Source organism: Myotis nattereri (genome assembly GCF_964212035.1).
Source record: "Myotis nattereri genome assembly, chromosome: 1".
Lineage (NCBI taxonomy): Eukaryota > Metazoa > Chordata > Mammalia > Chiroptera > Vespertilionidae > Myotis > Myotis nattereri.
The window spans coordinates 30657417-30683620 of record NC_138075.1 but is presented as its reverse complement, the minus strand read 5'-3'; the positions used below and the strand labels follow the sequence as shown (position 1 = coordinate 30683620).

Sequence of the window (26204 nt, the reverse complement as noted above, 5' to 3'; positions counted from 1 at the left end):
ATACATTAAAATTTTTATTTATTTGTATTTAGTGTTCAGTCTGAGTTTTGACAAATGTATAATCATCACCATAATCTTCTAAATTCACTTATGTCCATCTCAATCCCCAGCAACCACTGATGTGTTATTTTTTGTTCCTATAGTTTATCTTTTCCAATATGTCATTTAAATGGAATCATTTAGTATGTAGCTTTTAAAATATGGCTTCTTTCACTTAGCATAATGAATTTGGATTCATCCATGTTGTGCATACTAGTAATTCTTTATTTTATTTTATTACTGAGTAGTGTTCTGTGTGGCTATACTACAGCTAGCTTTTCCATTCACCAGCTGATGGACATTTGGGGGAGTTTCTAGTTTTTGGTGATTATTGCAATCATACTTTTTTTTATTGTAATAAAATATGATAACATAAAATTTACTATCTAACTTTCTGATTTCCCATATGAAGAATGAACATAAGAATATTTATCCAAGGATTGTAATGAGGATTAAAAAGAATCCTATCTAATAAAAGAGAAACATGGTAATTAGCCATACATCCGCTACCCTTCCCATTGGCTAATCAGGGCGATATGCAAATTAACTTCCAGCCAAGATGGTGGCCGGCAGCCAGGCAGCTGGAAGCTAACATGAGGCTTGCTTGCTTCAGTGACGGAGGAAACCAACGTTCCCCGCCTGCCTTGCAGGCCTCTGAGCTTGCAGTTTGAAACATAGTTACAAATATAGAAGGTAAACAAAACCCCAGAAACCTGCTTTCAGCGAGCCGGGATCTCAGATGGAGTTGATACAGTGTTTCGATTATAGAACACAAACAAACAAGATACCTGCTTTCAGTAGCAGAGGCCTCAGAGCTGGAGCCAGAGTTAAAGCTGGCCCAGAATTAAAAAAAAAAGAAAAGAAGGAGCAGTTGGGAGCTTCAGTCACCCGCCAGCCTGAAAACAGCCCTCAGCTCCTCACCAAGACTGGCCAGGCACCCCAGTGGGGACCCCCAACCTGATCCAGGACACCCTTCAGGGCAAACCAGCCGGCCCCACCCATGCACCACGCCTCTATCCTATATAGTAAAAGGGTAATATGCCTCCCAGCACCAGGATCAGCGTGACAGGGGGCAGCGCCCAAACCCCCTGATGGCCCTGCGGCTCTGTGTGTGACAGGGGGAGGGGCCACAACCTCCCTATCCACCCTGCTTTGTGCCTGATAGGGGGGAGCTCCCCAAACCCCTGATTGCCCTGCGGCTCTGTGTGTGACAGCGTGCGGTGCCCCAACCCCCTGATTGGCCCTGCTCTGTGTGTGACAGAGGGCGGCGCCCCAGCCCCCTGATCGACCCTGCTCTGTGCCTGATAGGGGGGAGCTCCCCAACCCCCTGTTCGCCCTGCGGCTCTGTGTGTAACAGGGGGCGGGGCCACAACCTCCCTATCCGCCCTGCTCTGTTCGTGACAGGGGAAGGTGCCCCAATCCCCTGATCAGCCCAGCTCTGTGCCTGATGGGGGGAGCTCCCCAACCCCCTGATCGCCCTGCGGCTCTGTGTGTGACAGCGTGTGGTGCCCCAACCCCCTGATCGGTCCTGCTCTGTGTATGACAGGGTGTGGCGCCCCAACCCAGCCCCCCCTCCCCCCCCACGGGCCATGCACTGTGTGTGACGGGGTAGAGCCATAACCTCCCCATCGGCCCTGCCCTGAGTGTGAGAGTGGCGGCGCCCCAACCCCCTGATCAGCCCTGCTCTGTGGTATGTGATAGAGGGTGGTGCCCCAACCTCCCTCCCTCCTCCCGTCCCCCCGCACAGGCCCTGCTCTGTGTGTGATGGGGTAGAGCCATAACCTCCCCATCGGCCCTGCCCTGAGTGTGACAGGCTGTGGCGCCCCAACCCCCTGATCGGCCCTGCTCTTTGGGTGATAGAGGGCGGCGCCCCAATCCCCTGATTTGCCCTGCTCTGTGTGTGACAGGGGACAGTGCCCCAACTCCCCTATCGGCCCTACTCTGTGAGTGACAGGGGGGAGCTCCCCAACCCCCTGATTGACCCTGCTCTGTGTGTGACAAGGTACGGAGCCCCAACCCCCCTGATGGGCCCTGCTCTGTGCGTGACAGGGGGCAGCGCCCCAACCCCCTGATTGGTCCTGCTCTGTGCATGACAGGGAGTGGCGCTGAAACCTCCCCATCGACCCTGCCTTGAGTGTGACAGGGGGCGGTGCCCCAACCCCCTAATCGGCCCTACCCTGAGCGTGACTGAGGGTGGCATCACAGCCTCCCAATCCACCCTGCTCTGTGCATGACAGGGGGTGGCGCCCCAACTCCCCATTCGGCCCTGCTCTGAGACCAGGGGCTGCACCTAGTTATTGGGCCTGCCCTCTGCCACCCGGGAGCAGGCCTAAGCCAGCATGTCGTTATCTCCCGACGGGTTCCAGACTGAGAGAGGGCACAGGCCGGGCTGAGGGGCCCCCCTCCCCACCGAGTGCACAAATTTTTGTGCACCAGGCCTCTAGTACATTATATAAAAGGATGAAGCAGTAGAGGTAGGCTGTTAATAAATGTTTATCTTTGTCTTTATGCTTTTTTTAAATGATCACTGGAGACTTCACCTTTCTATTGCCTATTTCCCTAGTGAGTCTATATGGACACAGAAATAGTGCCCAGTATTACCTTGGAGCCCATCAAGAAGCAAATTACTGCTGTGTTAACCTCTTAGAACTTTTCACAGTTTGAAAGAAAGTTAACCAGGGCACTGTCAGCATAAGACTATAATAGAAAATGCTGGGCATGAAAGGCTCTGGAGGAGAGTTCTAACTTGGGGAAGGCAGAATTTTTTTTTAGGGCTTTAGCAGGAGAGATTAGGCATAGTTCAGCTAGTTTGGGGAGTAGTTTGTCAATGATGGCTGTTAGAGAATTGATTTTGTAGATTAGCAGCTGTTGTACAATTTGGATTTTATCAAGTAGGTTGGGGAAAAGCAGCTGTGGAGAGCAAGAACATGAGAAAGCCAATGTAAAAATTCTCAAGTTATTAGTGTCTTCACAGTAGATTTTTCTATCATTGGCTCTTGCAGCCTTCTCCCAATCACCTCCTCCCTACTCATCCCTCCCTAGTAGAAAGACCCCTTTAATTTGGTCATGATTTTAGACTGCTTCTAGCTCTTAATCTCAGAAGGCAACATCTTTATGAAACTTCAAAGAACAAGGAATTAAGTATTTTGTAGTACTGGAAAGTTCTCTTAGTTTTTGCTCCCTGCTTTCTTTTCACTGTTTTGGATCCTGTTGTGTAGGTACTTTGCAGTAGGGGAAATAGTAATGCAAGATAATGAAAAGCTTCAAAGTAGACATATGGCTGGAAGGGAGATTTGAATAGGATTTTGCAGCAGCTATTTTAGTTGATGATGTATCTTCAACTTAATTGCAATGGACTTTTTAAATTCTGCCTTATCCTTTTGTGATGATTCATGTAGAAGTCAAAATGAGATCATTTTTGATAGCTGATTTGCAAACTTTGGTATGTGCAGCCAGCCTTCCAAAGCCTTCCTGTGCTTTTTCAGGGAGCTCAGCTTGTGGCTGAATGGATAGTTATTCTCTTGTATTTTTTAAATGAATTACTGGTTTCTAGTACCTGAAATTAAATGGTTCTGCCCTGGTCAGTGTGGCTCAGTTGGTTGGGCATTGTCCTGTGTATCAAAGGATTGCTGGTTCAGTTCCTGATCAGTGCACATGCCCGGGTTGTAAACTCAATCACTGGTAGGGTGCATGCAGGAGGCAGCCTATGGATGTTTCCGTCTCATTTTTTTTTTTTAAATTCTTTATTAGTTAAGGTATTACAAATGTGTCCTCATCCCCCCCATTAACCCCCATCTTCCCCCCGCCCCACCACTCATGCTCTCATCCCCCTGTTGTCCATGTCCATTGGTTTGGCTTATATGTATGCATACAAGTCCTTTGGTTGATCTCTTCCCCTTACCCCCTCCCTCCCCTACTTTCCTTCTGGGGATTGATAGTCTGATCGCTGTTTCTCTGTCTTTGGATCTGTCCCTGTTCATCAGTCTCTATGTTGTTCTCTATAATCCACAAATGAGTGAGATCATGTGGTATTTATCTTTCTCTGACTGGCTTATTTTGCTTAGCATAATGCTCTCCAGTTCCATCCATGCTGTTGCAAAAGGCAAGAGTTCCTTCTTTTTTTTACCGCAGCATAGTATTCCATTGTGTAGATGTACCACAGTTTTCTAATACACTCATCTGCTGATGGGCACTTAGGCTGTTTCCAAATCATACCTATGGTGAATTGTGCTGCTACGAACATAGGGGTGCATATAACCTTTTGGATTGGTGTTTCTGGTTTCTTGGGATATATTCCTAGAAGTGGGATCACTGGGTCAAATGGGGGTTCCATTTTTAGTTTTTTGAGGAAGCTCCATAATGTTCTCCACAGTGGCTGCACCAGTCTGCATTCCCACCAGCAGTGCAGAAGGGTTTCTTTTTCTCCACATCCTTTCCAACACTTGTTTGTTGATTTGTTGATGATGGCCACTCTGACAGGTGTGAGAAGATACCACATTGTCATTTTGATTTGCATCTCTTGTATAATTAGTGACTTTGAGAATGTTTTTATATGTCTTTTGGCCTTCTGTATGTCCTCTTTTGAAAAGTGTCTATTTAGGTCCGTTGCCCATTTTTTGATTGGATTGTTTATCTTCCTTTTGTTAAGTTGCATGAGTTCCCTGTAAATGTTGGAGATTAAACCCTTATCGGTGATATCATTGGCAAATATGTTTTCCCATGCAGTGGGCTTTCTTGTTGTTTTGCTGATGGTTTCCTTTGCTGTGCAAAAGCTTTTTATTTTGATGTAGTCTCATTTGTTTATTTTCTCTTTAGTTTCCATTGCCCTAGGAGCAGTATCAGAGAAGAAATTCCTTCGGCATATGTTTGCGATTTCGCTGTCTGTGGATTCCTCTAGTATTTTTATGGTTTCCCTTTTTATGTTTAAGTCTTTTATCCATTTTGAGTTTATTTTTGTGTATGGTGTGAGTTGGTGGTCTAGTTTCATCTTTTTGCATGTATCTGTCCAATTTTCCCAACACCATTTATTGAAGAGTCCCTCTCACTTTGATGTCTTTCTCTCTCTCTCTCCCTCTCCCTCCCTCCCTCTCTCTCTCTCTCTCTCTCTCTCTCTCTCTCTCTCCCTCCCTCTCCCTCTCCCTCTCCCTCTCCCTCTCCCTCTCCCTCTCCCTCTCCCTCTCCCTCTCCCTCTCCCTCTCTCTTCCTCTCTCTTTAAATGGTCCTCTTTCATATGTAAATCTTACTATCTGCTAGTTTACCTCTTGCTTTGTGCTGGCTCCCTGTATTCCTCTTGTAATGCTTGCTTAGTTTTTAATTTAAATACAGTTAAGTAACACCCATGGAAAACATTGACCTATGCAGACATTAGGGAAATATGCATATTTAGCCACCATATTTATGATTATTGGGGCATTTCTTTGCAACTTTTCAGAATATAGAAAAAGAAGTGATTTCTTATTTTTTTCCAATCAAGCTCACCAATAGAATTTGTTGTTTTTCAAACTAGCTTGAATAGAAACAGCATATATGGAGAATACTATATCTGTTATTTTTACATGTGTATATTTATCATAGCTATGGAAAATATGTTTGATTCACTTTGAGGCTCTCAAGGTAAACGGGTCATGTAATCAATATTTTAGTATTGTCATGTATAATTAAATACTTTTCTATAAATTATGAGACAGTTATTTATGTTTCTTCTGCAAAGTATCACAAAATTTCAATAATATGGCTTCCTCTTTGTGATATTTAGAAAAAGTTAGGGAACAAATTTATTTATGACTAAATGGTAAGTCACTGGCGAGAATCTATTCTTTGTAATATATTACTTTGCTCCTTAAACCTCATTCAGCTCCACTTGTTTCATTTGCTAATATGAAGCAAATGTTACTATCCTAGCTTTATTTGATTTAATGGGAAGTATCTTTTTAAGTATCTATATCTTTAAATCTTGGGAACCCTGAAAGGCTTCTTTATCCTTTTTTTAATTTCTTCTCAAGAAAATAGTGTCTTCATTTACTCTTAAAAATCTTTTTAAATTCATTTGAGAAAGAGAGAGAGAGAGAGAGAGACAGACAGACAGACATTGATTTGTTTTCCACTTAGTTATGCATTCATTGGTTGATTCTTATATGTGCCCCAACTGGGGATTGAACCCACAACCTTGGTGTATTGGGTTGATGCTCTCTCTAATCAACTGAGCTATGGCCAGGGCTATCTTGTTGTTTTTGTAGAAATTCCTGCTACCCACAGATAGAAATAAAACATGCAATGTAAAATAGCTGTTTAGGACATTTTTTAAATTAACAAATCAGCTATTTTAAAAGTTTAATAGATATGTGATTTTTTTTCACTTTTTCAGCTTTATAGAGGTACTAGAGGCCTGGTGCATGACATTCGTGCACTTGGGGAGGGGGGGAGGCGGTGATCCCTCAGCCTGGCCTGTGCCCTTTCACAGTCCGAGAGCCCTTGGGGGATGTCTGACAGCTTAGGCCCGCTCCCTGTGGGGAGCGGGTCTAAGCCACAGTTGGACATCCTTAGCACTTCCATGGAGGTGGGCTGCTGCGCTTGCCAGCCGTCAGCCCAGCTTGTGGCTGAGCAGTGCTCCCCCTGTGGGAGCGCACTGACCACCAGGGGGCAGCTCCTGTGTTGAGCATCTGCCCCCTGGCAGTCAGTGTGTGTCATAGCGACTGGTAGTTACGCTGTTCGGTTGATTTGCATATTACTCTTTTATTATCCTGTATAATAAAGATTTAATATGCAAATGGTTGTCATGCCCTCATGCTCTCATACCCTTGTGTCCTCATGCCAGAACTGCTCAGTCACTCAACACTGTGGAGAGAGGAATGGGGACCAGCCAGGCTGCGGTCTGGGAGAGGGACAAGCCGCCCACCCTGTGGTCCCTGGTGCTAGTGGCTGCACCTATGCCTGTAGCCCGGGAGAGGGACAAGCCACCCACCCTGCAGTCCTGGGTGTCTGTGGCTGAGGCCCCGGGTGAAGCTGCCTGCCCACAGTCCCCTGTGGCTGTGACCGGCCCGGGCGAAGCTGACCCAGGTCCTGGGTGTCTGCAGCTGGTCAGAGGGAGGGAATCCTGGGTCTCAGGTGTGGGGGCGAGGCAGAGGTGGTTAGGGGCGCTCAGGCCAGCAGGGGAGCAGTTAGGGGCGATCAGGCTGGTAGGGTAGCAGTTAAGGGTGATCAGGCAGGCAGATAGAAGGGTTGGGGTAATCAGGCAGGCAGGGGGGTGATCAGGCAGGCAGGCAGGTGACCAGTTAGGAGTCAGCAGTCCTGGATTGCGAGAGGCAGTCGGACATCCCCCGAGGGGTCCCGGATTAGGGAGGGTGCAGGCCAGGCTGAGGGGCCCCCCCCCCAACCTCCCCCCCCCCCCGTGCATGAATTTCATGCACTGGGCCTCTAGTATAGGATAATTGACACATAAATTTGTAAGATATTAAAAGTATATGTACATCATAGTGACTTTATATACACACTAGAGGCCTGGTACATGGATTCGTGCACTAGTGGAGTCCCTCAGACTGACCTGTGGGGATCGGGCCAAAACCGGCTCTCTGACATCCCCTGAGGGTTCCCGGATTGCAAGAGGGTGCAGGCCAGGCCAAGGGACCCCACCGGTGCACGATTGGGGCCGGGGTGGGACCACAGGAGGGCTCCAGGGTGTGTCTGGCCCGTCTCTCCCAGTCCTGATTAGCTGGACCCTAGCTGCAAGCTAACCTACCGGTTGGAGCGTCTGCCCCCTGGTAGTCAGTGCACGTCATAGTGACTGGTTGAATGGTCGAACAAACGGACACATAGCATATTAGGCTTTTATTATATAGGATACATTGTGCAAGGTTTCCTACCATCTAATTAATTAACATATCCATCACCTTACCTATTTATCTTTTCTTTTGTGAGAACATTTTAGTTCTTTCTTAGCAAATCTTAAATATTTAATGTAGTATCAACTATAGTAACCATATTTTATATTAGAGCCTCAGATTTTATTTATCTTAAGGTGAGAAAGTTTGTACCCTTTTACCAACCTTTTCTTATTTTCTCCACTGCACAGTCCCTGGCAACCACTTTTCTATCTTTTTGTTTCTATAAGTTTAACTTAAAATTTTTTTTTTCCAGATTGTACATATAGGTGATAACATGTAGTTTTTGTCTTTTTCTGTCTGTCTTATTTCATTTAGTATAATGCCCTGAAGGTCCATCCATGTTGTTGCAAAATAATATTGAGTGTTAACTGTAATAGAAAAATAATGTACAATAAAAATATTTTCTCCTATTCTGTAGATTTTACTTTTGGTTAACCCTAAAATCACTGTCAAGACAAGGAGCTTACCTCCTATGTTGTTTTCTAGGGGGTTTTATGGTTTTTTGTTTTATGTTCAAATCTTTAATCCATTTTAAGTTGATTTTTGTCTGTCAGACAATGGGGTCCAGTTTCATTTTTTTGCCTGTGGCTGTCCAGTTTTCTCAGCACCATTTATTAAAGAGACCATCCTTTCCCTTTGTATATTGTTAGCTCCATTGATGTAAATTAATTGACTGTATATGCATGGGTTTATTTCTGAGCTCTCTATTCTGTTCCATTGATCTGTATGTGTGTTTTTATGCCAGTATCACAGTTTGAAATCAGGAAGTGAGATGTCTCTAGCTTTGGGCTATTTTGGGTCTTTTGTGGTTCCATATAACCTTTAGGATTTTTTTTCTACTTTTTTGGAAAATGTCAGTAGAATTTTGAGGGGTTTGTATTGACCCTATAGATTGCTTTGAGTAGTATGGACATTTAAACAATATTTGTCCAATTTGTGAGCATGGATTTATTTGTGCTTTCCATTTATTCGTGTCTTTATTTTCCTTCATCAGTCTCTTATAGTTTTCAGTGTACAGATCTTTCACTTCCTTTGTTAAATTTACTCATAGGTATTTATTAGTTGCCAATTTTTCTGATATTTTGTTGTTAGTGTATGTAAACAACTGATTTTTGTATATTGATTTTGAATAATGCCACTTTAGTGAATTTGTTGATTAGTTCTAAGTTTTTTGGTGGAGTCTTTAGGATTTTGTGTATATAATATTATGTCATCTGCAAATAGTGACAGTTTTGTTTCTTTTTCTGATTTGAATACCTTTATTTCTTTTTTAAGCATAATTCCTCTAGCTAGAACTTCCATTGCTGTGTTGAATAAAACTGGTGAGAGTGGGCATCCTTATCTTGTTTCTGATCTTAGAGAAAAAGCATTTAGCTTTTCCCTGTTGAGTATGATGTTAGCTGTGAACTTGTCATATATGGCCTTTATTATGTTGAGGTACATTCCCTTTATAACCACTTTGTTGAGAGGTAGTTTTTTTGCTGTTGTTATCATGAATGTATGTTGAATTTTGTCAAACGGTTTCTGTATCTGTTGAGATGATACATGATTTTTATTCTTTATTTTGTGTGTGTTGTATTATATAAATTTATACATCTTTTTCCCTGGAATAAATTCACTTAATCATGGTGTGTGAGCCTTTTAATGTATTGTTGAATTCTGTTTGCTAATATATGGTTGAGGATTTTTGCATCTATGTTTGTCAACAATATTGGTCTGTAGTTTTCTTACAATGTCCTCATTTGGTTTTAGTATCAGGTTATGCTGACCTTATAAAATGAATTTGGAAGTATTCCAGTCTCTTATGTTTTTTGGGAGAGTTTGAGAAGGATTGGTGTTAGTTCTATAAATATTTGGTAGAATTCACTAGTGAAGCCATCTGGTCCTAGAAATTTCTTTGTTGGGAGATTTCAGATTGCTGATTTAATCTCCTTACTAGTAGTCAGTCTTTTCAGATTTTCTGTTTTTCATGATTTAGTCTTGGTAGATTATATGTTTCTAGGAATTTGTCCATTTCTTCTAGGTTGTTCAACTTTTTGGTGTATAATTGTTCATTGTAGTCTCTTAGGACCCTTTGTATTTGTGTAGTATCAGTTATAGTATCTCTTTTATAATTTTGTTTGAGTTATCTATTTTTCTTGGTAAGTCTAGCTAAAAGTTTGTCTATTTTGTTTATCTTCTCAATAAATCAGCTTTTAATTTCATTTAGCTTTTCTCTTATCTTTTTAGTTTTTATTTCATTTATTTCCACTCTTATATTAGGGATTATCATTGTTATTTTTTGTTCAACTAACTTTGGGCTTCTTTTGTTCTTTTTAAATTTCCTTTAGGTGTAAAGTTAGGTTATTTATTGGAGCGCTTTCTTTTTTTCTTACTGTGGGTGTTTATTTCTGTGAACTTCCCTTTAGAACTGTTTTTGCTGCATCTCATAAGTTTTGGTAATGTTGTATGTCCATTTTCATTTGTCTAAAGCCCTTTTTTGATTATTCTTTTAATTTCTTCTTTTACCCTTGGTTGTTCAGAAGCATGTTCTTAAATCTCCACATATTTGTGAATTTTCCGGTTTTCTTGTAATTAATTTCTAGTTTTATACCACTGTGGTCAGAAAAGATGCTTGAAAAGATTTTAACTTTTTAAAAAAATTCTTTATTGTTTAAAGTATTACATATAGTAATGTTTAAAGTATTACACATAATAATACTTTATATGTCTCCTTTTTACCCCATTGACCTCTCCCCAGCAACCCCACCCCTCCTACACATGCCCTTACCCCCCTAGTGTCAGTGTTCATTTGGTTATGCTTATATGCATGCATATAAGTCCTTTGGTTGATCCCTAACCCTCCCCCTCTTCTCCTGCCTTCCCTCTGAAGTTTGATGGTCTGTTTGATGTTTCTCTGTCTCTGGATCTATTTTTGTTCATCAGTTTATGTTGTTTATTATATTACACAATGAGTGCGATCATGTGATATTTATCTTTCTCCAACTGGCTTATTTTGCGTAGCATAATGCTCTCCATGTCCATCCATGCTGTTGGGAATGGTAAGAGTTCTTTTTTTTTTTTTTTTTTTTTTTTTTACAGCAGCGTAGTATTCCATTGTGTAGATGTACCACTGTTTTTTAATCCACTCATCTGCTGATGGACACTTAGACTATTTCCAAATCTTAGCTATTGTAAATTGTGCTGCTGTGAACATTGGGGTGCATATGTCCTTTCTGATTGGGTGTTTCTGATTTCTTGGGATATATTCCTAGAAATGGGATTACTGGGTCAAAGGGGAGTTCTATATTTAAATTTTTGAGGAAACTCCATACTGTTTTCTCTAGTGGCTGCACCAGTCTGCACTCCCACCAGCAGTGGATGAGGGTTCCTTTTTTCCACATCCTCTCCGGCACTTGTCGTTTGTCAATTTGTTGATGATAGCCATTCTGATAGGTGTGAGATGGTACCTCATTGTCATTTTGATTTGTATCTCTCAGATGATTAGTGACTTTGAGCATGTTTTCATATGTCTCTTGGCCTTCTGTATGTCCACTTTCAAAAAGTATCTATTTAAGTCCTTTGCCCATTTTATGATTAGCTTGTTAATCTTCCTTTTATTAAGATGTATGAGTTCCCTATAAATTTTGGAGATTAGGCCCTTATTGGATATAACATTGGCAAATATGTTCTCCCATGCAGTGGGCTTTCTTATTGTTTTGTTGATGGTTTCTTTTGCTGTGCAGGAGCTTTTTATTTTGATATAGTCCCAATTTATTTATTTCCTCCTTAGTTTCCATTGTTCGAGGAGCTGTATCGGTAAAGATATTGCTACAACATATCTGATATTTTGCTGCCTATGGATTCTTTTAAGATTTTTATGGTTTCCTGTCTTATGTTTAAGTCCTTTATCCATTTTGAGTTTATTTCTGTGTATGGTGTAAGTTGATGGTCTAGTTTCATTTTTTTGCATGTATCTGTCCAATTTTCCCAACACTATTTATTAAAGAGACTGTCTTGACTCCATTGTATGCTCTTGCCTCCTTTGTCAAATATTAATTGAGCATAATGGCTTGAGTCGATTTCTGGGTTTTCTGTTCTGTTCCATTGGTCTATATGTCTGTTCTTGTGCCAGTACCAGGTAGTTTTGGGAACAGTGACTTTGTAATATAGCTTGAGATCTGGTATTGTGATCTCGCCAACGTTGTTCTTCTTTCTCAAGGTTGCTGTGGCTATTCGGGGTCTTTTTTTTTTTTTTATTCCATATGAATTTTTGAAGAGTTTTTTCTAGGTCTGTGAAACGTGCTATTGGTATTTTAATGGGGATTGCATTAAATCTATAGATTGCTCTCGGTAGTATGGACATTTTAATGATGTTGATTCTACCAATCTATGAACACGGTATATTATTCCATTTGTTTTTGTTTTCCTCTGTCTCTCTTTTCAATGTCCTGTAGTTTTCTGAGTACAAGTCTTTTATCTCCTTAGTTAAGTTTATCCCTAGATATCTTAATTTTTTTGGTGCAATGGCAAATGAAATTTTTGTTTTTTTTTCTCTTTCTGTGAATAATAATAACCTTAAACATAAATGGACTAAATGCCCCAATTAAAGACGCAGAGTGGCTGAATGGATAAGAAAATATGACCCATATATATGCTGTCTACAAGAGACCCACCTCAGAACAAGGGACTCACACAGACTGAAAGTGAAGGGATGGAAAAATATCTTTCAGGCAAATGAAAAAAAAAAAAAAGCTGGGGTAGCAATACCTATATCTGACAAAATAGACTTCAAAGTGAAGGCCATAGCAAGAGATAAGGAAGGCCACTTCATAATACTAAAGGGATCTATATAAAAAGAGGATATAACTCTGATAAACATATATGCATCCAATGCAGAAGTACCCAAATACATAAAGAAACTTCTGGACGATATCAAGGGAGAGATCAATAGTAATACAGTCATAGTAGAGGATTTTAATACTCTATTGACATCACTGGATAAATCCTCTAGACAAAAAATCAGCAAAGGAAGAGTAATCTTAAACAACTCACTAGATCAGATGGACTTAATTGACATCTTCAGGACATTTCACCCAAAAGCTACAGAATATACATTCTTCTCACATGCACATGGGACATATTCAAAGATAGACTACATTTTGGGGCACAGGCAAAGTCTCTTCAAATTCAAGAAGATTGAAATCATATCAAGGATCTTCTCAGATCACATTTGCATAATATTAGAAATAAACTACAATAAAAACAATTAAAGAATTCAAACACTTGAGGCTAAATAGCACGTTATTAAACAATGATTGGGTTACCAAATAGATCAAAGAAGAAATTTTCCTGGAAATGAATGACAGTGAAAACACAACAATCCAAAACCTATGGGACACAGTGAAAGCAGTTCTGAGAGAGAAGTTCATAGAGTTACAGGCCTACATCAAAAAACAAGAAAAACTGGTAATAAATTATTTAATTCTACAACTTAAAGAATTAGAAAAAGAGCAACAAAGAAATCCCAGAATGAGCAGAAGAAAGGAAATAATAAAGATAAGAGTGGAAATAAATGACATAGAGACAAAACAACAACAACAATAATACAAAAGATCAATTAAACCAAGAGCTGGTTCTTTGAAAGGATAAACAAGATTGATGAACCTCTAACCAGGCTCACCAAAAAGCAAAGAGAGAGGAACCAAATAAACACAGTCAGAAATGAAAGAGGCGTAATAACAACAGACCCCCACAGAAATATAAAGGATTGTAAAAAAATACTATGAACAACTCTATTCCAACAAACTGGTCAACCTAGAAGAAATGGGCATATTCTTAGAAAAATATAACCTTCCAAAACTCAATCAGGAAGAATTAAAAAATCTGAATAGGACGATAACTATGGAGGAAATTGAAGCAGTATTAAAAAACTTCCAGCAAACAAAAGCCCTGGGCAAGCTGGCTTCATGGGGGAGTTTTACCAAACATTCAAAGAACTAAAACCTATCCTCTTCAGACTATTCCAAAAAATTCAAGAGGAAGGTACACTTCCAAGCTCTTTCTATGAAGCCAGCATTACCCTAATCCCCAAAACAGATAAAGACACTACCAAGAAAGAAAACATAGATGCTAAAATCTTCAACCAAATCCTCGCAAATCAGATCCATCATTACATTAGAAAGAAAATACACCATGACTAAGTGGGATTTATTCCAGGGATGCAGGGATAGTACAATATCTGCAAATCAATAAACATGTTACATCACGTAAACAAACTGAGAGATAAAAATCACATAATCATATCAATCGATCCACAAAAAGTGTTTGACGAAATCCAACACCCTTTTTTGATAAAAACTCTCAGCACAGTGGGAATAGAGGGATCATACTTCATAATAAAAGCCTTATATGACAAACCTACAGCCAACATCATATTCAATGGGCAAAAACTAAAACCACTTCCTGTGAGAACAAGAACAAGACAAGGATGCCCACTTTCACCACTTCTGTTTGACATAGTACTGGAAATGCTAGCCATAGTGATCAGACAAGAAGAAATAAAAGGCATCCAAATTGGAAAGGAAGTAAAACTGTCATTATTCACAGATGACATAATATTGTACATAGAAAACCCTAAAGACTCCATCAAAAAACTACTAGACTTAATAAATGAATTCGGCAATGTAGCAGGATACAAAATTAACACCCAGAAATCTATGGCTTAAAAAAAAATATTTTTATTGATTTCAGAGAGGAAGAGAGAGGTAGAACGAGATAGAAACATCAATGATGAGAGAGAGTCATTTATTGGCTGCCTCCTGCATGCCCCCTACTGGGGATTGAGCCTGCAACCTGGGCATATGCCCTTGACCGGAATCGAACCTGGGACCCTTCAGTCCACAGTCCGATGCTCTGTCCACTGTACCAAACTGGCTAGGGCAGTGATGGCGAACCTTTTGAGCTTGGTGTGTCAGCATTTTGAAAAACCCTAACTTAACTCTGGTGCCGTTTCACATATAGAAATTTTTTGATATTTGCAACCATAGTAAAACAAAGACATATTTTTGATATTTATTTTATATATTTAAGTGCCATTTAACAAAGAAAAATCAACCCAAAAAATGAGTTCGTGTGTTACCTCTGACATGCATGTCATAGGTTTGCCATCACTGAGCTAGGGCGATCTATGCCTTTTTTATACACCAATAATGATTTCAAGTTTCTTAAATTTATTAAGAACTGTTTTTGCGTGGTTGGTGTGGCACAGTGGTTGAGCATTGTCCCATGAACAAGGAGGTCATGGTTTGATTCCCCGTCAGGCACATGCCTGGATTGTGGGCTCGATCCCCAGTTTCTCCCATCATTGATGTTTCTATCTCTCTCTTTCTCTCCCTTCCTCTCTGAATCAATTAAAAAATATTCTTTTAAAAAAGAATTGTCTTGTGGCCTAATGTATGATATATTCTGGAGAATGTTCCACATGTGCTTGAGGAGAATGTGAATAATTTATCCATTGTTAAAGTGAGGTATTGAAGTCCCCTGCAATTACAGTTATGTTGTTTTATTTGTTATGAAATCTCTTATTATTTGCTTTACATATTTAGGTGCTTCTATGTTGGGTGGATGTATATTTACAAAGTATAACTCATTAGATTGAGTTATCCTTATCTTTATATAATAACTTTCTTTTATTAGTCTTACATTTGAACTTTATTTTGTCTGATGTAACTGTAGCTACCCACTTGCTTGCTTGCCCTTCCTCCTTCCCTCCCTTTCTCCCTCCCTCCCTCCCTCTCTTCCTTCCTTCCCTCCCTTCCTCCCTCCCTCCTTCCCTCCTTCTTTCCCTCCTTCCTTCCCTTCTTCCCTCCTTCCTTCTTTCCCTTTTGTTCTTTCTTTCCCCTTACCTGAGGATATGTTTTTCATTGATTTTAGAGAGAGGAAGGAAGAGATAGAGAGAGAAACATCGATGTGAGAGAAAAACATTGATTGGTTGTCTCCTGTACATGCTCTGATCAGGGACCTGTGATCAAATCTGCAACCTAGGCATGTGCCCTGACCAGGAATTGAACCGACCACCTTTAGGTGTATGGGAATGATGCTCCAACTAACTGAGCTACATCATCCAGGGCCCCCTGCTTTCTTTTGATATTCATTTGCATGGAATGTCTTTTTATATTTTTTTATTTTCAATCTGTGTGTGTCCTTAAAGCTAAAGTATATCTCTTGTAGACAGAATATAGTTGAGCATTGTTTTTTTTTAATATTTTACAGAAATGATGACTTTTATTTGCATCAAGAATGATTACCACACCATTATTTAAACATATCTGAAAAATCCTGAAAAAATTTAAACTGAAGGGGGCATTGCTTTTTTTAAAATTTTTAACCTACTCAACCAGTCTTTGTTTTGATTGGAGAATTTAATCCAACTACATCTGATATAATTATTGATACCTATGGACTTACTTTGGCCATTCTGATATTTGTTTTCTGGCTGTTTTGTAATTTCTTTTTTCTTCTTTGTGCCTTCCTTTGTGATTTGATGATTTTTCTGTGTTGGTATGCTTAGATTACTTTCTCTTCAGTTTCTGTGTATCGATTATAGGTTTCTGCTTGTGGTTACTTTGAGGCGTATATAAACATTTTATATTTGTAAGTCTATTTTAAGTTAACAAGTTATTCTCGAATGCATGCTACAGTTCTATATTTTTATTCTGTCCCTGAACATTTTATGATTTTGATGTCATAATTTATATCTATTTTTACCACTTTTGTCTTTTAGCTTTCATATTAGATTGATGTGATTTATCCACTCCATTACAAATTAGATTAATCTGAATGTAATTATGTATTTATTTTTACCAGTGAGATTTATATTTTAATATGTTACTAATTAGCATTTTTTTGTTGACGCTTGAAGAAGTCTTAACATTTCTTGTAAGGCTGATCTAGTGTTGATGAAATTTTGTAGTTTTTATTGGCCTGGAAAACACTATCTCTAATTTTGAAGGACAACTTTGACAGAAGAATGTATTCTTGATTGGCAGTTTTGTTTCTTTCAGCACTTTGAATATATCATGTCAGTATCTTTTGTCCTGCAAAAAATTTTTAGATTTTATTAAAACTGTTGATAATCTTATTTCCTCTTTATAATAACACCAGGGGCCCAGTACATGAATATATTCCCCTTGAAAGGAACTGTGGGCTGTGAGACTGTGGTGGGCACAGGAATGGGTCTTGGCCCATTCTCTGTGCTCCCACCCGGCCCCTCCTGCTGGGGGCCCCTGTACCCTGTCTGCTGGCAGTCCCACTCCCACCACTGCCGCTCCCACACGCTGACAGTGCCGGCCCTGCTCGCATCCACTGGTAGCGTGGAGCGATTGGGGCCAGTGTCAGCAGCGGGTGTGAGTGGGGCCGGCACTGTCAGTGGGTGCGAGCGGCGGCCGCTGCCCCAATTGCTCCTCAGGAGCAGGGGGAGGTGGAGAAGCCCTCAGGATGATTGGAGCTGGCAGCTGCCACTTGCACCTGCTGACTGCTGACGGCACCAAGCAATTGGGACTGGCACTGGGCGCCAAGTGATTGGGACTGGCACCAGGCGCTGGCAGTGGGTGTGAGCGGTGACTCCGGGGCTGACTGTGGGTGTGAGCGGGGCTGGTGCTGGCAGAAGGTGCGGGCACCTGGTGGGACCATGGCGCACAGGAGCAAAGAATTTTCAGTAATCACCAGAGGCTTGCCCTGATGACTGCGACTGGCGCCCTGCCTTGGTCTGGCGCCCCCACTCACCTGCTCTACCATCCCGCCGTGGCTGATGCCCGCCATGTTCTGTGCTCTGCCACCTGCTGCCGAAGCGTGCATGGTCTGCGCCTCCCCACTCCATCCCCCATCCCCCCGGTGGTCAGCACGTGTCATAGCAACCAGTTGTTTTGTTGTTCTGGTTTTTTGGTTGTTCTGCGGTTTAGTCTACTTACATATTAGGGTTTTATACATATAGATGTATTTTCTTGCTGTTTTTAAGATTTACTCCTTGTCTATAACTTTTGAAAATTTAATTATAATACGTCTTGGTTTAGATTCCTTTTATTTGAAACTCTGTAGGATTCCTGGGTATCTGTTTTTTCCCCCAGGTTAGAGAAGTTTTCAGGCATTATTTTTTTTGGACTAAGCTTTCTGCCTCTTTCTCTTTCTCTTCTCTTTCTGGAATCACTATGTGTATATTGGCGAACTTGATGGTCCCCATAATTCCCTTAATCTATTGTCACTCTTTTTTTTTTCTTCTTTGATTGGATGAATTCTGCTGTCCTTTATTCTGCTTGATTTAGTCTGCTGTTGTATTTTTCCTCTGTTGATTTTTTTCATTTCACTTACTGTGTTTTATGTATGGCACTTTTTGTGGCAAGCCACCATTGTCTTCACTATCAGAGAAGTGTAAACAAGAATCCCGGAATGCTGGTGAACCTTGAGCCCCTGGCAAGGGCCAGAGCTATGCACTGATTGTTTAGTCCAGACAATGGGGGCTCAAGCTATTTCCTGACCAAATAGTCTCAGAGTAAATCTTTCTAATATTTACTGACATTTAAGATAGTCTGTTACCGCAATTACCTGCCTAAGAGCTAGATGTGTATCCAAAATTGAATAAAAGGTTGGTAAGGCCTGAGCACCAGTGGAAGTCCTTTCTCTTGCATTGGGCTTTCCCGCCTGGCCCCCAATATTTCCAAATTATTATTTCTTGTTCGTCTCTTCCATTTGTGTGTGGCCCCTTCTCCAGATCCTGAACCCTGAACCACGCAGGATGTGGCACACACACTTTTAAAAAATATATATTTTTATTGATTTCAGAGAGGAAGGGAGAGGGAGAGAGATAGAAACATCAGTGTAAAATGTGTTAACGTAAAAACATTCAAACCTGTAAAGAATTATTGTGAGTTTATTTGAGCCAAACTGTTGGCAATTGCCAGGAAGCAGAATCTCAATGTATTGAAATAATGCTCTGGAGAATGGCAGTTTTTCACCTTGTTTTATACATTACATTCAAAAGAGGAGACATAAGTGGGTTACATGAAATTCATTGGTGATAGATTAGGGAGGTGGGAGAAAACAAAGTGGGGAAACCTCTGGGACTGGATAGAAAATAAAATGATAGACACATACTTCTTTTACTCAGGTGGATATAGGATAGTTAACAGTCAACAATTGACATGATAACAATGAAGTAATTTATGGTCTCTGTCCTGGTGCCCAGGTGCATTTGGTTGTGTCTCAGGAGTTAGGGGGGGGGCGGGGCGGGGGGCTGATGGTGGTGCAGGGAGAGTTGCACTGACATTCCACAGGTATGTTATCTTAGATGCAAAAAGACAATAGGCAAAGTTAAGGTAAAGTTTGACCTTGCCAGGGAAGATACCTACCTAGGACGTGACTGTCCACCATAACTGCTTTTAGTTAAAGTTTAAATTTCAGACCATCCTTTGTGGTTACTTTAGGTCTTTGAGTTTGTAATACTGTCATGTAGGCCTTCCCTGAGCTTCTGAGGTTAGCAAGTGGCCTCTTTCGTCCACAGATGTGAACTTCTGCAAAAAATGCCAACGCAAAGAAATGCAGTGTGCTTTCTAATGTACATTTTTAGTGTTAGAAAATTAAGAACTCCAAAACCCAAGAAAGCTGAGAATGCTTTTTGCATTTATATGACAATTCTGATCTATTAGTTGCAGAGCAAAAACAATATAATATTAATTAATTATATAGCTAAAAATAGCTTTTAACTATAAAAAAGTCATTCTATCAAGTTCTTCAGTTTATTAAAGCCACTTTTGGTTATTATGATTTAAAAAATATATTTGGACAGTTCTAAGAAAAGCTTCAGAACAGCTGTAATTACAGCTGCAGATTTAGTCAAAATAGTGGTTTTTAAAGTTGCTTCACTCCTCTTTCGGATCTCTTTCCCTCACCCCAAATAACCCAAATTTAGTTGTAAAAGTTTTGATAAGCTCAGAATGCCTGAAACTGGATTGCCATGTGTTTTAACTTTATGCAGATTTGATGATTATAGTATGTGACTCTTTGTTAAAGTTCCCAGAACCTTTTAATTCTCCTACTATACAGTTAAATGATTTTTATCAGCTTGTTTCTGTCTTAAATTTTATAGATAGAGGTATATTCCAAACACAATTTAGCGATTTTTATCAAGGCTGAGGCATCTGCTAAAACTAATTTTAGGGATAATAGTTTTTCAATCTAAATTTGAGCTAATGTTGACAAGTTCACTGGAATTATTTGCAAAACCTTTCATCTCTTTTAAAAAAAAACATTTCTTCACATTTTACTCCAATAGGAAATTGCCTATTAGAAAATGCTATTAACTTTTGTCTAAAAACAAATTTGGTAAGTCTCTTAATTTTTGGAGCAAGTTCTTTTATCAGAAGTTTGTGCATTCATGTTAGTACTCTCCTCACTCCCCTTTCCTGTAGCTTTATGATCCAGGGATGTGGATGTTATTATAAGGTCTGGTTTTCAGTTCATTAATCAAAGGTTGGATTTAAGGATTATGGAGAATTGTGGCTAAGAGCAAGTTTTGTGGCTAATCTCCCTGTCCCAGTTAATTACCATTTCTTTTGCAGATGCTAGTTATGTTGAATATTCATTAGGGGCTATAATAACATAACTTGGATTCTAAACAGAATTTTACAGTGTTAACGTCTTAGAATTTTTAAAATATGTTTTTATTGATTTCAGAGAGAGGAAGGGAGAGGGAGAGAGAGATAGAAACAATGATGAGAGAGAATCATTGATTGGTTGTCTCCTGCACTGCCCCTGCTGGGGATTGAGCCAACAACCTAGGCATGTGCCCTGACCAAAATCAAACTGTGACCACCTGGTTCATGGGTTGATATTTAACAACTGAGCAAGACCGTCTGGGGATGAATCATCTTTTTAATTTATTCTTTCTTATGATGAAGAAATGATTCTAGTGATTTTTAAATAGTTATTTTTCTTTGATATAATAAAGTTTTCTATTTTATTCGTGATGGAGGTGGTAAATATTTTCCATTTAAATTTTTACACATGATATATACACTGAGTGGCCAGAATATTATGACCACCTGACGTTTGTAGGCAAAATAGCTATAATTTCGTGCTGAAGTTACTAGAGGGCCAGACCACCATTATAAATAGGGAAGCAGGTTGTTTACCACGACAGTAGAAGTGATTTTTTTTTTCTTAAAACAACGCGATTTAACAGCCTTTGAACGTGGGATATATATACACACACACACACACACACACACATATATATATATACACACACACACACACACACACAGTATATACAGTATCGTGTTGTTTACCCATATATTCAGAAAAAAATCACTTCTACTGTCGTGGTAAACAACCTGCTTCCCTATTTATAATGGTCTGGCCCTCTAGCAACGTCAGTGGGAAATTATAGCTAATTTGCCTACAAATGTCAGGTGGTCATAATAATCTGGCCACTCAGTGTATAATGAATGATTTTTCTATGTTATGACGGTAGTAGGGGTGGTGGTATTTATGCATTCAACCAGTATTTAGTAAATATCACTTGAGGTATATTTTTATTTTTATAAATATATTTTATTTTATTATTCAAATAATGTCTTTTTTAATATGGTTGGAAAGGAAGGCAGATTGAGGACAAACCATTAGGAAGCTAGGTGAGAGGTGAAAAGAGTGATTTTCAGGTACTAACGATAAGAAAAAGATAAGTACAAATAATTTACATATTACATAACTAATATGGATAATTAAAACCTGATGGAAATTTATAAGAAATTTTGTTGTGAGTCATTTTGTTAGTCATACTAGTTAATGAAAGAGTAATGTCAGAAATGCTCAGCTTCTGTGTTTTTTTTGACAGTTGCTTTACCTCCTAAGAACACTTTTCTTTTGGGTTTTGTCTTTGTTTGCTTCCTGGAAAGTTTGACTCTACTTTTTAGGAAATCAAGTTATATCTCTGTAGTCCTTCTTCATATGGACCTCAGCTTAAAGTATTCACATAAAACTTCATCCAAAGTGACCAATGAGTTGCTTCAAGTCATAATTTTAAATTAGATGTTCAGGAGACTTACATTTTAGTGAGTCTTTTTTTTTTTTTTAAGTGTATTTTTATTGATTTCAGAGAGGAAGGGAAAGAGAGAGATATAAAAGTCAATGATGAGAGAGAATCATTGATTGGTTGCCACCTGCACGTCCCACACTGGGGATTGAGCCTGCAACCTGGGCATGTGCCATGACCTCCTGGTTTATAGGTCAACGCTCAACCACTTGAGCCATACTAGCTGGGCTTTAGTGAATCTTTGCATTGGTACTTTTAGCCCCCAAATCTTTTTGTCTCCAGCATTCACTTTAATAACTCCAGCATTCACTTTAATAACTCTATTTTTAATATCTGTAGTTCTTTTCATGCTCAAAAACTAGGTCACCAGGGTTTTGTCATTGTTAATGAAAGGGTATTATACACTTTTTTAAGGAGCATGCTTGGACTAAATGAAGCTAAAACATCTTAGAAATTGTTGCTCTGCTTTAAATACTCATAGGATATACTTTTGCATATTTTAAACTCATTCCATTTGCCAATACAATAATATTGTTTATCTCTGGGAATTTTGGCTATTCTATTGTGTTATTTAGAATTCACATATATTATTAAAACTTTCTAGTACGTCTTTTACTGACAGCCTCTGTCTGACTTCTCCTTTAAAAGACTGCAGCGGGAAGGCCGGGGAGGGTTGGGGGACAGGAGGTAGGGGGGTAAGAGATCAACCAAAGGACTTGTATGCATGCATATAAGCATAACCAATGGACACAAGACACTGGGGGATAGGGGAGGCTAGGGGACTGTCTAGGGCGGGGTGGGGGGGAAAAATGGACACATATGTAATACCCTTTGTATTACTTTAAGCAATAATAAAAAAAAATCAATAAAATATATTTAAAAAAAAAAAAAGATGTCTTCAGCCGAAACCGGTTTGTCTCAGTGGATAGAGCGTCGGCCTGCGGACTGAAAGGTCCCAGGTTCGATTCAGGTCAAGGGCATGTATCTGGGTTGTGGGCACATCCCCTGTGGGAGATGTGCAGGAGGCAGCTGATCGATGTTTCTCTCTCGTCGATGTTTCTAACTCTCTCTCTCTCTCCCTTCCTCTCTGTAAAAAATCAATAAAATATATTTTAAAAAAATAGAATAAAAGGTGTCTTCAAGTTCTGGCTGGTGTGACTCAGTTGATTGGATTTGTTCAGTACCCCAAAAGGTGGCAGGTGCAATCCCAGATTGGGGCGCATGTGGGAGGCAACCAATCTATGTTTCTCTCTCACATCAATGTTTCTCTCTCTCCATTTCTCTCTCTAAAGTCATTTTAAAATCAAAGTTGTTTCAATGATTTTCAGAAGTAATATTTGGGTCTTACTGGGACTGGAGTTTTTGTTTCAATAATGACAGAAGCAGATTGGACTTTTTTCAAAGTTAGGAATAGTGGGATACAGAAGAGGAGAAGAAACAGACTAAATTTATATCATGCCTGTTTTATTGTGAAAAATAATCATAGCCTATGTACTTTAATTTTCTGTGGGGGTGGAAGATGTAGTATGAGCAGTTACGGTAGGGGTGAATTAAGGAGGCATTGAGGAGACTATCTCCTAACATGACATTTCAATTATTTCCAAATGTAGATAGCAGGGTGATTATTACTAAAATTTTTTTTTTCCATAGGGGAGTCTCATATAACATTATTGGTATGTTCCATACATATCCCAAAATATTGACATTGTTCATGTTATAAGTAACCTTCTGGGTTACTATCTTCTTGATCATGTTCCTCTCTGTTTTAAGTGTGGGCCGCAGATCCATAACAGTGTTGATGTAATTACATCACTTTTAGAACTCTGTTGGTTTTGGGTTTTTTTTAACCAGAAGAAAACACACTGATTTTTTTTTCTTTACTCTTACAGAATTTTTATTACCAGTAATTATGCCTCCTTCCTGTATGATTTCAGAATGTTTTGGGATGGTATTGATAGTATTATTTTGTGATTAAGAGTATACACTCTTTTTTTTAACTTTATTTTTATTGTTGACTATTACAAATGTCCCCATTTTCTCCTACACCCCTTTGTTCACATCCACCCAACCAAGAGTATAAGCTCTTAAACAAGACTATGTAGGTTCAGTTCTTAACTTTGCCACTTAATAGTTATGTGATCTAGAGCAAATTATTTTTTTAATATAACTCTTGCCTCAGTTTCCTTATCTGTAAAAGAGGGATTATAAAATTATCTACTTTACAGACATCTGTTGAGGTTTAAATATTTTTGTAGAGCCCAATGCTTACAAATACTACATACTGAATAAATAATAGTTATTATTAAATATTGGTTTATTTGTTCACTAAAATAGTATTTTTAGTAAACTTTAATAGACTCTAAAAGTATAAAAATTTAATAATTGTAACTTCAGAAAAATTTCTATTTAGCCAGTTATTTTTAGACTGGAGTTTGTACTCCTCTCTCTCTCTCTCTCTCTCTCTCTCACACACACACACACACACACACACACACACACACACACAGCCTTTTCAAATTGTAATACAACAGTGTTTTTAAATTTTAATGTGCATGCAGATTACTTGGGGATTTTATTAATGTGTAGATTCTTACGCAGCGTTTTTGGAATAGGCCTGAGATGCTGCCTTCTAACAAGCTTTTTAGGAAATCTGGATGTAGCTAGTCCTTACCATACCTTGAGTAGTAAAGTTATGAATGTCCCATTAAGTGGCTATTAGCCCTTCTGTCAGTACATTATAAACACTTAGATATTTTTTGTTTCTGTTTTTAAGTTATGCCTACACTCTGAGACCAGTTAAATCAGATCTCTGGCATTAATATTCTGGGCATCACCATCATCATCATCGTTATTTTTGTAAAAAATATTCTAGGTCATTCTTATGTGTAAACAGCATGAAGAGCTCTGCTTTGAAGGAGAGTCAGTAAGCTAAGAAGCTCCATTTTATATCTTTATTTACTTTACCTTCAATCATTTTAAACACTTGTAGGAATGATGAAGCCTAGCTGGTCAGATCTTTTAAACTGGTTGGCCGTTATTTTGTTGCCTTGAAGTTTTCTTTTCACTAGACTGGGCTAAAAAGTATGAGTCCTTGAACCTTTCTTCATAGATCCTATTTCCTATTGCTGTCATCATATTTGAGATCTTTGGATTTTCCCTAATTTCTCAGTACTGTCCTGAAAGTAATTCCAACTCAGTATAAAACTGCTTTAACAAAATTGAACAATGACAGAGGCAGAAGAATAAAGTTCCTTCTACCTTTCAAACTCTGATTTGTATTGCTTAGGGGGAAAATTTGTTTCAGACTTTTTATTGGCCCTTTCTTTGTTTTGGGGGCTAAAATATGTTTTTTACCATGGTATTTGTTTGAATATATTACTTCTTAGGTTGTGTTCCCTATTCCTTCTTCCCCAACTGTACTTCTTGCATCTATTTCCCATCTTGCATCTATCATGGACTGTCATGTTTTGGAAAAATAATGTTCCAGAGTGATCAAGTTCATGCTGAATTTTATTCCATCTAGCCATGATGTATCAGTAAGACTCTGGATAAGGAAACAATCCACGCTAGATATACTAACAAAATTTAGGATAGACAATGGGTTTTATAGGTATTGGAGGGTTGAAAAAGCAAAAGAGGAACACTGGAGTAACACAGACAACAATTATAGAAAGCAGCAACCACCCGTAGGGCTGGGGGATCAAAGAAGAGCTTGGAGTAGATTTGGAGCTCAAAGCCTCTGGAGGAGGTTACTGCCTGGATGTAGCTGTTACTTCTGTGAGTGTCAGAAAACACTGGTGGCTGTCGCTGGGATTGAGGGCCTATCCTATAGCTATACTGACTGGGAAAAGCAAGTTTCTCCTTCTAGTGCCCTTATTGGTAGCATGAGAAAGCTAGTTGGCAAAAGAGAAAAATGGTTTCTAGACTTCTATTTTTAGCATTACTGAGCTGAGTATTATGGTGAATTTGGAGCTGAGAGACAGTAGTCGAATAACCAGCACATACAGCCTTCTCCTCTCTGCTTACAAGATGGCATAGGCTTTTTTTTTTTTTTTTTTTGGTCTCTTTCTCAGCCACTGGGATCCCACATGCTCTTAGTGTCTAGCATTTGGAATGAGAGGAATTATTATTATTTTAAAATTAACTTGTTTAGTTAATGTGATCTGGGAGCATGAGACAGAACCACTTGTTCTAAGGTAACTGTCAGTATTTCTTAG

The 26204-nt window shown here is 39.3% G+C and overlaps 1 protein-coding gene across 1 annotated transcript in view; it reads left to right on the top strand.

The window, feature by feature from the left end:
* FUT8 (fucosyltransferase 8) overlaps positions 1-26204 on the top strand; it is a 230396-nt gene that overhangs the window by 34042 nt on the left and 170150 nt on the right. The gene's annotated exons all lie outside the window — the stretch shown is intronic.